This window comes from Lissotriton helveticus, chromosome 1_1 (genome assembly GCF_964261635.1).
Source record: "Lissotriton helveticus chromosome 1_1, aLisHel1.1, whole genome shotgun sequence".
Taxonomy (NCBI): domain Eukaryota; kingdom Metazoa; phylum Chordata; class Amphibia; order Caudata; family Salamandridae; genus Lissotriton; species Lissotriton helveticus.
Window position 1 is genome coordinate 607288913 of NC_136057.1, and position 12332 is coordinate 607301244.

Below are 12332 nucleotides of genomic sequence, written 5' to 3' on the forward strand. Positions count from 1 at the left end.
GTAGGCTCTATGTAGGACATTATGCAGAATATATTCGAAACAGATGTTGCACAAGACTTTGTGTGCATTCGAGAGTACTCTGTTCCATTCCCTGTCATTTAATATCCTTTGTATATCCATTTGCCACTCCTCGCACAGTCCCTCCAGTGAGGTCTTAACTGTCTTGAAACAGATCGCCCAATGGTGTAATGTCAATGGCACTCAAGTGTCTTAGCTTGCTTACAGAGAAGCGGGCCTGATGTTTTGATATCAAAAGAGGGATAAGCAGGTGTATGTGTGTAGTGAAGAGTTAGCTTTTTTAAAACAATTCTTGGCGACATGTAACTGAGAATGCTCATGAAAGAAAAAGGCTGAGCAGTGCTCGGGTCACAGCAGCCCTGCCCTGAGCAAGTGTCTTACAGTAAGGGCCAGAGATCCAACAACTCACCCACAGTAACAGGGCAGCTAGTGCTCAAAGTTGGCTACCCTCCTATTCACCCCTCCACCCAGGTCCCCCTTATCTAGAAGGAGTCACATCTTGGCTAATAACACCACGAGACAACCATTGCACTAAATAAGGTTCAGGAAAAAAAATTCCAGTTCCCAAAAGAATTTCTTCAGAGGGTACAGCAGGTGGTCGTTGAAGTAATAGAGGAGGAGATAAATCTTGCACAGAGTGATAGATTCTAACAGTATATATTCTCCCAGTTGAGTATCCCACGCCCGAGTTGTATCTGAGCCTCCAGGGTGTTTGTTCGGAGGGGACACAAGCAAGATTTCATCCAATTGACGTAGAGCCGCAATGCGCTTCCGAAATCCTACAGAATGTCTGCCATACTATTATGCTACACATAGACATCTTGGATGTAAAGCAGCATGTTCACACTATATGACAGTCATATAGTGTGAATATTGTCAGCAGAAGCAATGCTCCAGTGAACCCCCTTCTTGACACATCTTGATTTGATAGCAAAGGGCCCCATGGCAAGAGCATTAAGAGAGGGCGATAGCGGGCATCCTTAATGCATGCCATTATGGATTGCAAAGGGAGCAGACAGGAGCCTCTCAGAGCAGACCATGGCTGTCGGGTCAGTATACATATGTTTAATTAACTTAGTTATACGCCTGCCAAAGTCGAATTTGGCTAAGACACTAAACAGGTAGTTCCACTCAAGGGAGTCAAATGCTTCCTCCAGATTAAGGGCCAGACAGACTGAGTGAGGCCATTTACCGGAAGCGACGTCCATAAGACTGTAAAGTCTACAGATGTTAAGGGATATGATTCTCCCAAGGACAAACCCATTTTGGTCCATTAGATCTAGAAGAACATGTAATATTTTCCCCAAAATAATTTTGCTGCAGAGTTTTTAGACACATTTAACAATCAATAGTGGCCTATACAAAGAAAGGCCACTATCGTTTTAATACCCAGGCTTGGGTATTAAAACAATTAATATTGCTCTAAGAGAAGGGGGCAACCAGCCCTATGTTAATACAGCTTCATATTATACAGCCAATTTTGGTGATAGTTCCTAAGAGTAAGTTTGGTAAAATTCCAGTGGAAATCTGTCAGTGTCTAGCATTGACTCCTTGTCTAGGCTCCATATGGCATCTATGATTTCATAAAAGTCAGTTATGAGGGCATCCATCTCGTCCCTCAGTTTAGGAGGGACACTGGGTATCGTATTTCAGCCAAGAAATACTTCATCACAGTCAGGGCTGAGGTTATTGGCACAGTATAATGTTTGATAGAAGGAGCGAAATCCTTTGTGTATTTCGTGCTGGGTGTATACAGTGACATCCAGCGCTACTTGGAGTGAGGAGATCAGAGTGTATATTTGTTCTCAATCAATGAGCTACAGCTGTAGTCTTACCAACCTACTGCCCTACGAATTTGTTCTGGAGGCATAAGCCTTGTAATCGAGGCGGTAACGATGCTCAATTAGTGCCGAATGTGAAGTGTGGCTCTAAATGTGTATATCTGCAAGTGGAATCCAGCTTCTAATTTTCTAGCTGGAGCAGTAAGTTCTATGCTGTAACAGCTCCCCTTCTGTAATTTAATGAGCTTTTTCCTAGTCAAGACCATAAATGGGTCGTCCTCAACTGCTAAAAGGAAACCACGTCCGTGAATTAATGGTGAATTATTTTGCTTAGAGCAGCGAAGAATGCAGAGTGCTTTAACAGAGGGTGCTGTAGAAATGCGAGGGTGAACTCTACCCCAGCTGAACTCAATGAAAAATGTGTTGTGGTCAGAAATTGTCCTACCATGGTAGTCTAAGAGGGCTGTGTTGTAATCTACTTGGTTCATTCCTGCCTGTTCTTTCTCCTCCCCCCTTGTCCTTTGGAATGTCGTCTTGCTGTTGAACGAAGATTCCGCAGCGGACTTCAGCCGACTGGAACCTGTTGATTGTGTAGGATATAATAAAGACAACTCATCTTCACTCAGTGTTTTGTCTTTTTAACACTGGCGACAATTAGCTGTGTGGGGGCAGCCACACCACCATTCCCAGCTGTATACTACCTACTGTTTACAGCCGTACTCCAGTAGCTGTGATTACTACGCTAAGGTTCTACACATTTTTACTTCATTGACAACTCCAAGGTACTGTACTTTCTATAATGTATTACTGGAACTCGGTCCAACTCACCTGCGTGTAGTGTTGCGGTACATTTTCCTTCCAAGTGTCTGTGCTGCACCTATACCTTCACTTTCGTCTTCTGTGGAGGTTGGTGCGCATTGATCGCTGGATGTGATCGCCTGCTGTGTTTCCATATTTTATCGAAAAACCTGTGGTCTGGGTTGTTCTGACTTCTATCCAATTGCTAAGCCTGCCGTCTGTACACGCCTGACTATATGCGTTGGCCCATGCATGTTCACACCGACTGACTGGGAGTGCAGGTGCCTATTTCTGTGCTGAACAGGGGGCGTGCAAAGCCAGGTATTTTTGTGTCGCCTGACTGGAAGCACTGAGCCACACATTTCAGTGATGCAGGCTGAGGGCGGGTGCTAAGGAGGGTTGACCTCTTCCCCGGCTCCACTACGCTGACAGGAATAGGACACTTTACTAAGCACACATTTCATTACCCCGCGTTTTTACTCCGCAAAAACCTTTACAACGTAGGTCTTTACAACGCAATCCATTACAACGCATTGTCCATTACAACGCAATTTACTATTCTAACTCCACTGGGCCATGTAATGGGGTATGCGTTGTAATGGTTTGCTGTGTAAACAACCATTGTTAATGGAAGGACTAATTGAAACCACTTTGGAGCTAGCCAGTACGGTCACTAACTTCATAGTGTTAGGAGACCTGAATCTCCATTTTAATAATCCTTTAGATACCACTGCAATGGAATTTACTAAAGATTTAGCCGCCTGTGATTTAAACTTAATAGTTCTACATCCTACTCATTCCAAAGGGAATCTTTTAGACCCCATATTCTCAAACATTGTAGAACTGACCTCAGCTGAACCATACTCGATTCCCTGGTCAGACCATATGGTAATCCCTTTTACATGGAAGATAAGCAGACCCAGCTCTATTAAACCTTCTTATAAAGCTTTAGGTAGGCGCTGGACGAAACTAGAACTGAATGATTGGCTAGAAACGCTGAAGCAGAGCGAGCCTCTGGCCAACCAGAACATCGATAGGGCAAATAAAGATTTCAACCAATGGATTGAACAATCACTGGATAGTGTGCTCCCAAAAAAATGTATTAGAAATAAAAAAGGCCCCATTAAACAACCCTGGTTTAATTCAGACCTAAGGTCCCTTAAACAGGAATGTAAACAGGAGGAGAGGCAGTGGAGAAAACATTTCGATGAGGAGAAGAAAAATAAATACAGATCTACTATAAAGAACTATAAATCTGCCCTTAATATAGCAAAATCCACCTTTTATGCAGAAAAAATTGAGAATTATGCTAATGCCCCTAGAGAAGTGTTTAAAATTATTGAAACTCTGTCAAAAGCCCCGGACCGGCCATCATCAGCACTATCCCCCGAGGAATCTGGTGTTCGTTGCAATAAACTAGCAAGCTTTTTTGCCACCAAAAATCCAAAATATCCTTCTCTCTCTTCCCCCCCTATCTATGGCTGAACTAACCCCCTCTCTGGTAGGTGATATTGATTTTACTCCGCCTCACCTCTCATCTTTCTCTACGCTTAGTGCAGAACTTTTACCCCCTCTTTTTAACTCCATAAAGAGCGGTTCCCCGCTCGATCCTGCCCCTATGACCATTTTAAACCTGGCTCTGCCTCACGTCAGTAAGCATATTATCAACTTAGTTAACACCTCGCTGGAGTCAGGCATAGTACCGCAAAATTGGAAGCTGGCCATGGTCAGGGCCTTGCTGAAAAAACCAAATCTCGACCCTGACGAGTTTTCTAACTACGGCCCCATTTCTCTTCTCCCCGGCATCAGTAAGCTTACCGAAAAATGGGTGAATAAACAGCTGGCATTTTATTTGGAGACCCATGATTTGCTACACCCTACTCAAACAGGATTCCGGAGAGGACAGGGAACCGAGACAGCACTGTTGAGGGTGGTCGAGGACTCCAGGAGTATTTTAGATGCAGGTGGCAGCGCGGCCATTATCCTCCTGGACCTCAGCGCCGCCTTCGACACGGTTAACCACCGTGTCCTTCTATCCCGCCTTGAAAGGATTGGAATCACGGGCAAGGCCCTTATGTGGCTCGAGTCTTTTCTTAGCGACAGGGTTTTCAAGGTTTTCTCAGAGAACAGCTGATCCCTTCCAGTGCCATTACAGTGTGGGGTACCACAAGGTTCTTCCCTTAGCCCCACACTGTTTAATGTGTACATGGCGCCTCTGGCAGAGGTAGTGGCCCCCTTTGGAATCCAGTTAGTAAGTTATGCTGATGACACTCAGCTAGTTGTCTCCTTAAATCAGGTGGAACCCCTTCCGACCAATCTTCGCAGCTGCCTGGAGGCGGTTGCGAAGTGGATGGATGCGTCCCATCTGAAGTTGAATGGGGGGAAAACTGAGCTGATGCTACTAGGAAAAAAAGCCACATTTGATAATTCCACACTGTGGCCCTCCTGCATGGGGCTTGGGCCCATTCCAAAGTCTGAGATAAAAAGCCTCGGCTTCTGGCTGGATACGGAGTTGTCTTTTAAAACCCAGGCAAGAAAGACAGTGGCCATCTGCTTTGGCCTGTTGAAGATAATTCGTAAAATCCTCCCTCAGCTACCCGAAGCAGCCAAGAAAACCATAGTCCAGTCCCTTATTCTATCTAGGCTGGACTATGGAAATGCGCTCTACCTAGGAGCCCCCGCCTCGGTCACTCGGCAACTCCAGACTGCCCAGAACTCCGCAGCAAGGTTACTTACGGGTACCAGCCACCGTATATCAGCCGCACCCTCGCTGAGTACCTTGCATTGGCTTCCAATAAAGGAGCGATTTCACTTCAAAACCCTCTGTCTGGTCCATAAAACTCTTTATGGGAAGGGCCCTCCCATCCTAAATGACATGATCAGACCATATAAATCATCCAGGAATCTTCGCTCAAACCAACAAAACCTTCTAATAACTCCCAGGATCAATAGGGCACGCACGGGGGGCCGCCTCTTCTCGCAAAATGCGGCTAAGTTATGGAATGCTCTCCCTCCACCTCTCCGTCAAGAGCCTAACTTGCTTGCATTTCGCAAAAAGCTAAAAACAGTACTGTTCCCCTAGATCTAGATGGGTTAGGCTTCTGCATCTTCTGATATCTATCTTCTTCTGGTTAGTACTAAGCGCTGGGATGCTTCCGAGTAGCCATGCGCTATAGAAGAACCTTTACAATTACAATTACAATTACAATAAAGCCCTGCGTTGTAAAAGTTTTTGCAGAGTAAAAAGTGCGGGGAGTGAGATGCGTTGTAACACATGCAGAGTAAAGGATGTTTCCCCGCTGACAGGCACAGTAGGCCTGTCAATTCTCCTAGGCTCAGAAGGTGCTGGAGGCTGTGTCCGCATTCTCCGCCTAGTTTCGCTGACGGGCACGACAGTTTCGTCATTTGTTGGAACCGCCCGTTTCGCTGACGGGCACAGCTGTTTGTCATATACTACACTGTCATATCGCAGATGAGCACGGCAAGGTTGTCTTGGAGCAAGGCACTGACTCTTTGTCAGTGAAACTGCTCTCCCACCCTCGCAGCTCCACCATTAAGTGAGGCCTCCCCAGGCCACTGCACTCTCTAGTGTGAGTGTTCGAGGCCCTCCTCCACCCTCAGGTTCACCTGTGCCTCATCCCTGGTGGTCCAGTGGGCCTCTGTCTGACGCTTTCCGTTTAGTTTTTCCACTCGTTTTAACTCATTTTTCACTGTCTTTCCTATATCTATATTTTTGCTTTTTTCTGCTATCTGCACTTTCCTGTGCTCTGCTGGTCTTCTCTTTTTCCACTTTTTCCTACTCTCCTCCTTTCCCGCCTGTTTTTCCCCCACCTCGGCTGCCACCTGGCCCCTCCCCCCAGCACGACCAGCGCAACCAATCCAGCTCCCCTCCCCACTTCCGCCTCCCAGCTGTCCAGCCCTGCCCGACCCCTACTTAATGGTGGCCGCGAAGCTGGCGTGCCAAAGGCAAGCCCATCTGCGCCCGTCCGCGACCCAACCGCGATCAGGGCCAGGAACCCTGGACCTCCACCCCGCCAACGTTACGACCCAGCAGCACTTCACGCACTCAACCCAGACCGCAACAACAACTGCAAGCTAGCATCACCAGCCGATACCCACGGACCCTTCAGCTGTATCGCTGCAGGCACACCTGCAGCACCGCCAAGAACACGGATCCAGTACAACCCACCCACAAGAACACGACCAAACAGAAGACCCGGCAATGCATCCTCCTCAAAGTCCGATCCCTCCACAAACACACCACCGAAACCTGGGACCTCCTCGACAGCACCACCCAGGACGTAGAATTTTTCACAGAAACCTGGACCAACACCACCTCGGGACCGGACATCCCCATTCCCCAGGGATACAAAATCTTCAAGAAGGACAGACCCACCCGTCCAGGAGGAGGAATCGCCATCATCCACAAATCTACCCTCCGCCTGAGCACATTCCCAGACGAGCACACAGACCTGATGGAACACCTTCACTTTAAGATACTGGCTAGCCCCACCGCCACCCTCCGAGGAACCCTCATTTACCGACCCCCTGGACCCGCCGGACCCTTCACCAACTCCACCACCTACATCATCTCCCCGCAGGCCATCGCATCCACCAACTACACCCTACTGGGAGATCTCAACTTCCACATCGACAACCAACCGGACCCCAACACCGCATTCCTCCTGGACAACCTCCACAACATTGAACTGAGAAAAACCTGAAGTGGGAAAATGGACAAACATTGAGAATGGACAAAGTGATAGCATGCAAGTATCCCCATTTATTTCTAAGTGAATGGGAAGGTTTTTCCTCGTAGGTCGCCGAGGAACAGTGTTCAACCTGCATGGCATAAAGACTATAGTGTTGGTTAACTCCTGGTCATTTGTATAACTGTTTTCTCTTCCTGCATATTCAACGTCACTATTTGGAAGTTCTCTTGCTGTTTAACTAATATTCCACAGCTGACTTCAGCTGAATGGAACCTGTTGGTGGTGTAGGATATAATAAAGACACCTCATCTTCACTCAGCATTTTGACTTTTTAACAGGCAACTTGAGCATAGAGTGATTCAGAGCATACAATTTGATCTAAGCGAACATGTAAGTCATGTAGGGACGAGTAAAATGAGTACATTTAATTTTTTTTAATGGTTCTCTATCTGAACATCTTTGTATTATGTTGGCTGGACTAGTGTAATTCAGTCCATCTCTGCTTACTTGCATACCAGATTTGCAGTTTGCACTAGACCTTCGAACCAGAGACCACATTTACTCTGTTCTTGTTTCTTTGGATTGGATACCTATAAAACTGTTCTTTCTTCTAAAATTAGTTTTTGTTGGTTCAATCCTGATTGTCAGCTGAGGTCACAGATGAAAAATGTGTCAGTTATTCCCAAGTTTCATCGAAAGACAGTTGGTGGTAGGGACTATTCTAATGCAGCTGCTTCAAACTGGGAAGCCCTTCCTTCTTGGTCAAGCAATTATAGTACCTGAAGACCTGATTGTTTCCTACAATTCGGTGATGTCTTCTTCACAAATCTCTGCTCCCACATTTTGCAATTTTGAAGAAGTACCTTGAAAGTTTATTCCAGCACCAAGATACCAAGTTTTGGGTGAACATTGCCCTTTATAAAGCCCAAAAAACATAAATAAAATTTCTTTTTACAATAAAGGTTTTCCTTATTGATAGTGATTGTAACAATTGGTATTACCACCAACCAACATAAACTATGTTCACCTGTATTATTAAGGGTGGGGAAATCAGGGTTTTTTGAGAGGATGACAATCACAATGTAATTTTTTATTTAACTTAGCGCAGAGAATAGCTAGCTGTACTTTTGCAATAGCTCTATTTACATCTCAGAACAAATGTGCGACTAATTTTGAGATAGTGCACCTTTCGATGCCATTATCCGACAAATATTCCCAAAGCAAGCTATTGGGCCTTGTCACAACTTTTCATAATTTGCCTCAAAATGTTGATGAAATTAAACTGAATCTTTCTAAAAATGCATACGCTATCAACACGGTCCTCGATTTAGTGGACTCTATAACTAAACTCTTGAATATAAATTGGTCCATAATTTGGTGAGAACCCAGGTGGATCAAAAGATCCTGAAAGGCAGGATCAAAGATCAATGTAACTTTTGGTGTATCCCAACTACTCAATTTCTACTAGCAGGTTCATATAAATAGTTTATCACAGAGCTACTCAAGGCCAACACAGAGAAGAAACCAGATTGCTTATCGACAGTCACATGATTATAGGTCTGCAACTAGTTCTTTTTTCCTTATGTTTACTGGTAGATGTGGTTTCATTTTTTCCCGTGAAGTTGCAACCAGAAGTTTAGGTAGGACACTGCATAATCCTAAACCCTGTACCTCTAATAGAATTATAATTGTAAATCAGGACAATGCACTTTCTCAATAGGGTAGAGGAATAGTGGGGAAAAATCTATATAACACAATTTAGGAAGTATGACGGAGCTACGCATGCCATTACCACGCATTGCCTTTACCACGCATCTGCAAAAAGAACAATTGATGGACAGAATACAGAACAATGTAATACAATCCCCCCAGTACAGAGATCTGGGCTTAAATCAATTGCTCACTATGCCATTCCAGTTTGGACCCAGCCATATGCCAATCAGTCTTGACCCTGCGTCCAATGGGAACAGTCCAGCCAGGTCAGGTCCTCCCTGGACTGGAAACAAGTATCTTAGGACCGGTTTTCGGCTTTCAGCCCTCATCAGCTAGGAGAGCTTGACTCCAGTGGCACGGGACCCACGTCTGGGCATACCCGTCCCACTCAGGGTGACAAATGCTAAAAGAACAATTGATGGACAGACTGCAAAACAATGTCATACATTCACCCCAGTACAGAGATCTGGGCCTCATCTCACTGTGTTTGCTTTGTTCGCCCTAAGTTGGCAGGGTATGCCCAGATGTGGGTCCCTTGCTCACTTTGCCACTGGATTCAAGCTAGCCTGGCTGATGAAGGTGGTACCCAGAAACCGGTCCCAGGATGCTTGTTTCTGGTTCAGGGAAGACCTGGCTTAGCAGTTCGGGCTGGTCAATTCCCATGAGGCACAGGGTCAAGACTGATTTGCATATAGCTGGGTCTGAACTGAGGTGGCGATGTGGGCTAAAGAATGACGATGGATTCAACCCAGATATGTGACTGGGGGTGAGTCTCTGAAAAGTTTCATAGCTCCGTCCATCATCACCTTGTGTTTGCATTACCATTCATATGCCTAAGCCTTTACCATACATACATTTACAACAAAAATTTAAGTATATTGCAGGTAAGTGAAAACCTATATATTACCCACTGGCGGTCGCCAGTAGGTAGGTATAGTTAAGACAATGTTTCCATAGGAAAAGAGTTTTTGACTTGCCTATATTTTTGTGCCTGTTTGACGAATCTTCACAAAATGTTACCAAAAAAGTGTCATCGAGTCTTGTTGTGTACGGAAAGTTTTGGGGTGTTCCATCAAGCGGGAGCGGAGGAAAGTGTGTTTCTCATGTTAATTCCCAATTGGAGCTTTGAACACGACTGCAGCCGAACTGCTGGACGGAAGTACACCGAACTTTGCAGAAAGGTAGATTTTGATTTGCAGATCGAGCTTTCAGTTATCCACTGTAGATCCGTTCAGTAGTTGTTATGAAATTTAAGGAAATCCAAATGTGTTTATCTGTGATCATGGCTAATTCACGAATAATAACGAGCTTGTGCAGGAAAATGCAGAGCTCTGATTGGCTGCCAACACTTTACCCAAGAAGTGGTCACAGCCATTTTGGGCCTTGGCTTCAGTCGAGTTCCGCTAAAAGATGGGAATAAAAGAAAAGGTTGCAGGGTAGGAATACTGTGAACCCCATGCCTTGGTCATCGGGTATATACTGCTGAAGGGGAAAAAAAGCATATTGTTAAAAAACAAAGTGCAAATATTTGTGGGAAAATCTCCCCAAAAAGCCAAGTGCAGGCTCCTGCAGTTGTTTTCAATAGCCAGGTCCCGGGGGCATTCCTTTCTATAAATAAATAAAAAGAGGGGTTGCCGGGGGCCCACCTTCTTAGGCTCTTGGAGCCCCAGGGACCACCACTTCCCTGGGGCATTATATATAAAAAAAAAGTAGGGGTGAGCACGGCCCCCCTCCTGAGGCTTTATAAGTGTAACGGGGAGTGGTGGAAACCAGGAACTGACCCCGTGATGCCTACTTCCTTGCAGACGGACCCCTGGGAACCAGAACAGGACGAACTTGAGGAGGAGGAACACGGCGCCTTTAATTGGGCGTTCACTGAGGAGGAGAGCCCTCCTTCCGTAAACGTCAGCAACACCGGATTGGATAAACCCCAGGAAGTGGTGTTCGTGGCGTGTGACATCACCCCGAGAGAGAAGGCGAGGAGCGGCGTTGGAGAGCAGGTTGGGGAGTGCAGTGAAGGAATCCGAAGGTATCCCGAAGAACGTCCAGGAGGAAGCGGAGAAGAGCCGCACGGAGAGCCAGGAGGCCAACGACCCCGTGAGCCGCCGTGCCACGCTCCCGGGGGAGGAGTGTGGCTTTCCCAGGTACGGCGGCGTATGGCGGCTTGGGTGGGAAGCAAGCGTGTGTGAATAGTGTACATAGCCCCTGTTCGTCTTCCTCGTTTGTCCCTTCCTCCCGTTTCCCATCTCGCCTTACCTCACTGTCAGTGGTCCCGACTCACCACACCGACGTCTGCCAGACGCACATTGCCACCGGTGACCCCCTCACTACACCCGGGCCCCGAGGTGCATTTACTCTGTCGACGTTTGAACTAACGGCTCCCTCTCTGTTGGTCTTCTCTTTGCATGGGAATCCGGAGCCTGGGAAGTCGCGTTAGACCAGACCTGAAGAGCAGACCTACTCCCAGAAACCCAAGCAGGAAACAGACTAACAGCCAAAACGGATTCAAGCCAGTTTGCCAAGGAAAGACTGACGTTCAGAACCAGGAGGACTCTGATGTTAAAGTCCAAACGTGTAATTCCAATAAAACCAGCTTTACCTCAACAACCTGGCGTGTCTCTCATCCCTGATTCACAAGCCAGGTCCACAATAAGCCCCGGGGATCACCGCCTCTTCGGGGCTAAACAAACATTTATGAGGGGCTGAGCGGACCCCCAAGCCCTGGTGACCAGCACCTCCCCAGGGCTAAACAAACATTGATAAGTTGGCCCCGCCAGATCCCCTTCCCCGGAAGGCTTAGGGACCACCACCTGCCAGGGGTTAAACAAACAAACCATGATTGGGCAGAGCAAACCCCCAGATCCCCAGGGACCACCACCTCCCCATGGTGGGCAGTGAACAAGAAAGGGGGGGGTCTGCTTTGCCCCCCTCCTGGAGCCATACATAGCAATGGGGACCGCTAACCCCCAGGGCCAGCTCCTGCTTTGTCCCGGGGTGCCCACCCCAGGACATAGCTGTTTGCTTTTGCTTGACGGGAGCTTTGACAGCTCCCACTAAGCAAAAGCAAACACTCTGGCTCCAGCGGGTGAGAGCAGTGAAAGTGTTCCCCCCTCACCCCACTGGAGGCAGAGGTTTCATCTCTTTTCCTGTCCCTAACATGCGGGCAAGGAATGAGATTAAACTATTGCTCCTTCATGGAGGGAACTGCCTAGTAGCTCCCTCCATGCATCAGCTATGCCGGTTATCGCAAGAGGCAGGTAGCCGACTGGGACTGCTGGGGCCTGGAGGCTGCGCCTGCGTAATTCCTGAG

General features: G+C 47.0%; 1 protein-coding gene across 1 annotated transcript in view; it reads right to left on the minus strand.

Annotated features, from left to right (window-relative positions):
- The window catches only part of INTS13 (integrator complex subunit 13), a 402986-nt gene that overhangs the window by 318024 nt on the left and 72630 nt on the right, over positions 1–12332 (minus strand). The window lies entirely within an intron of this gene.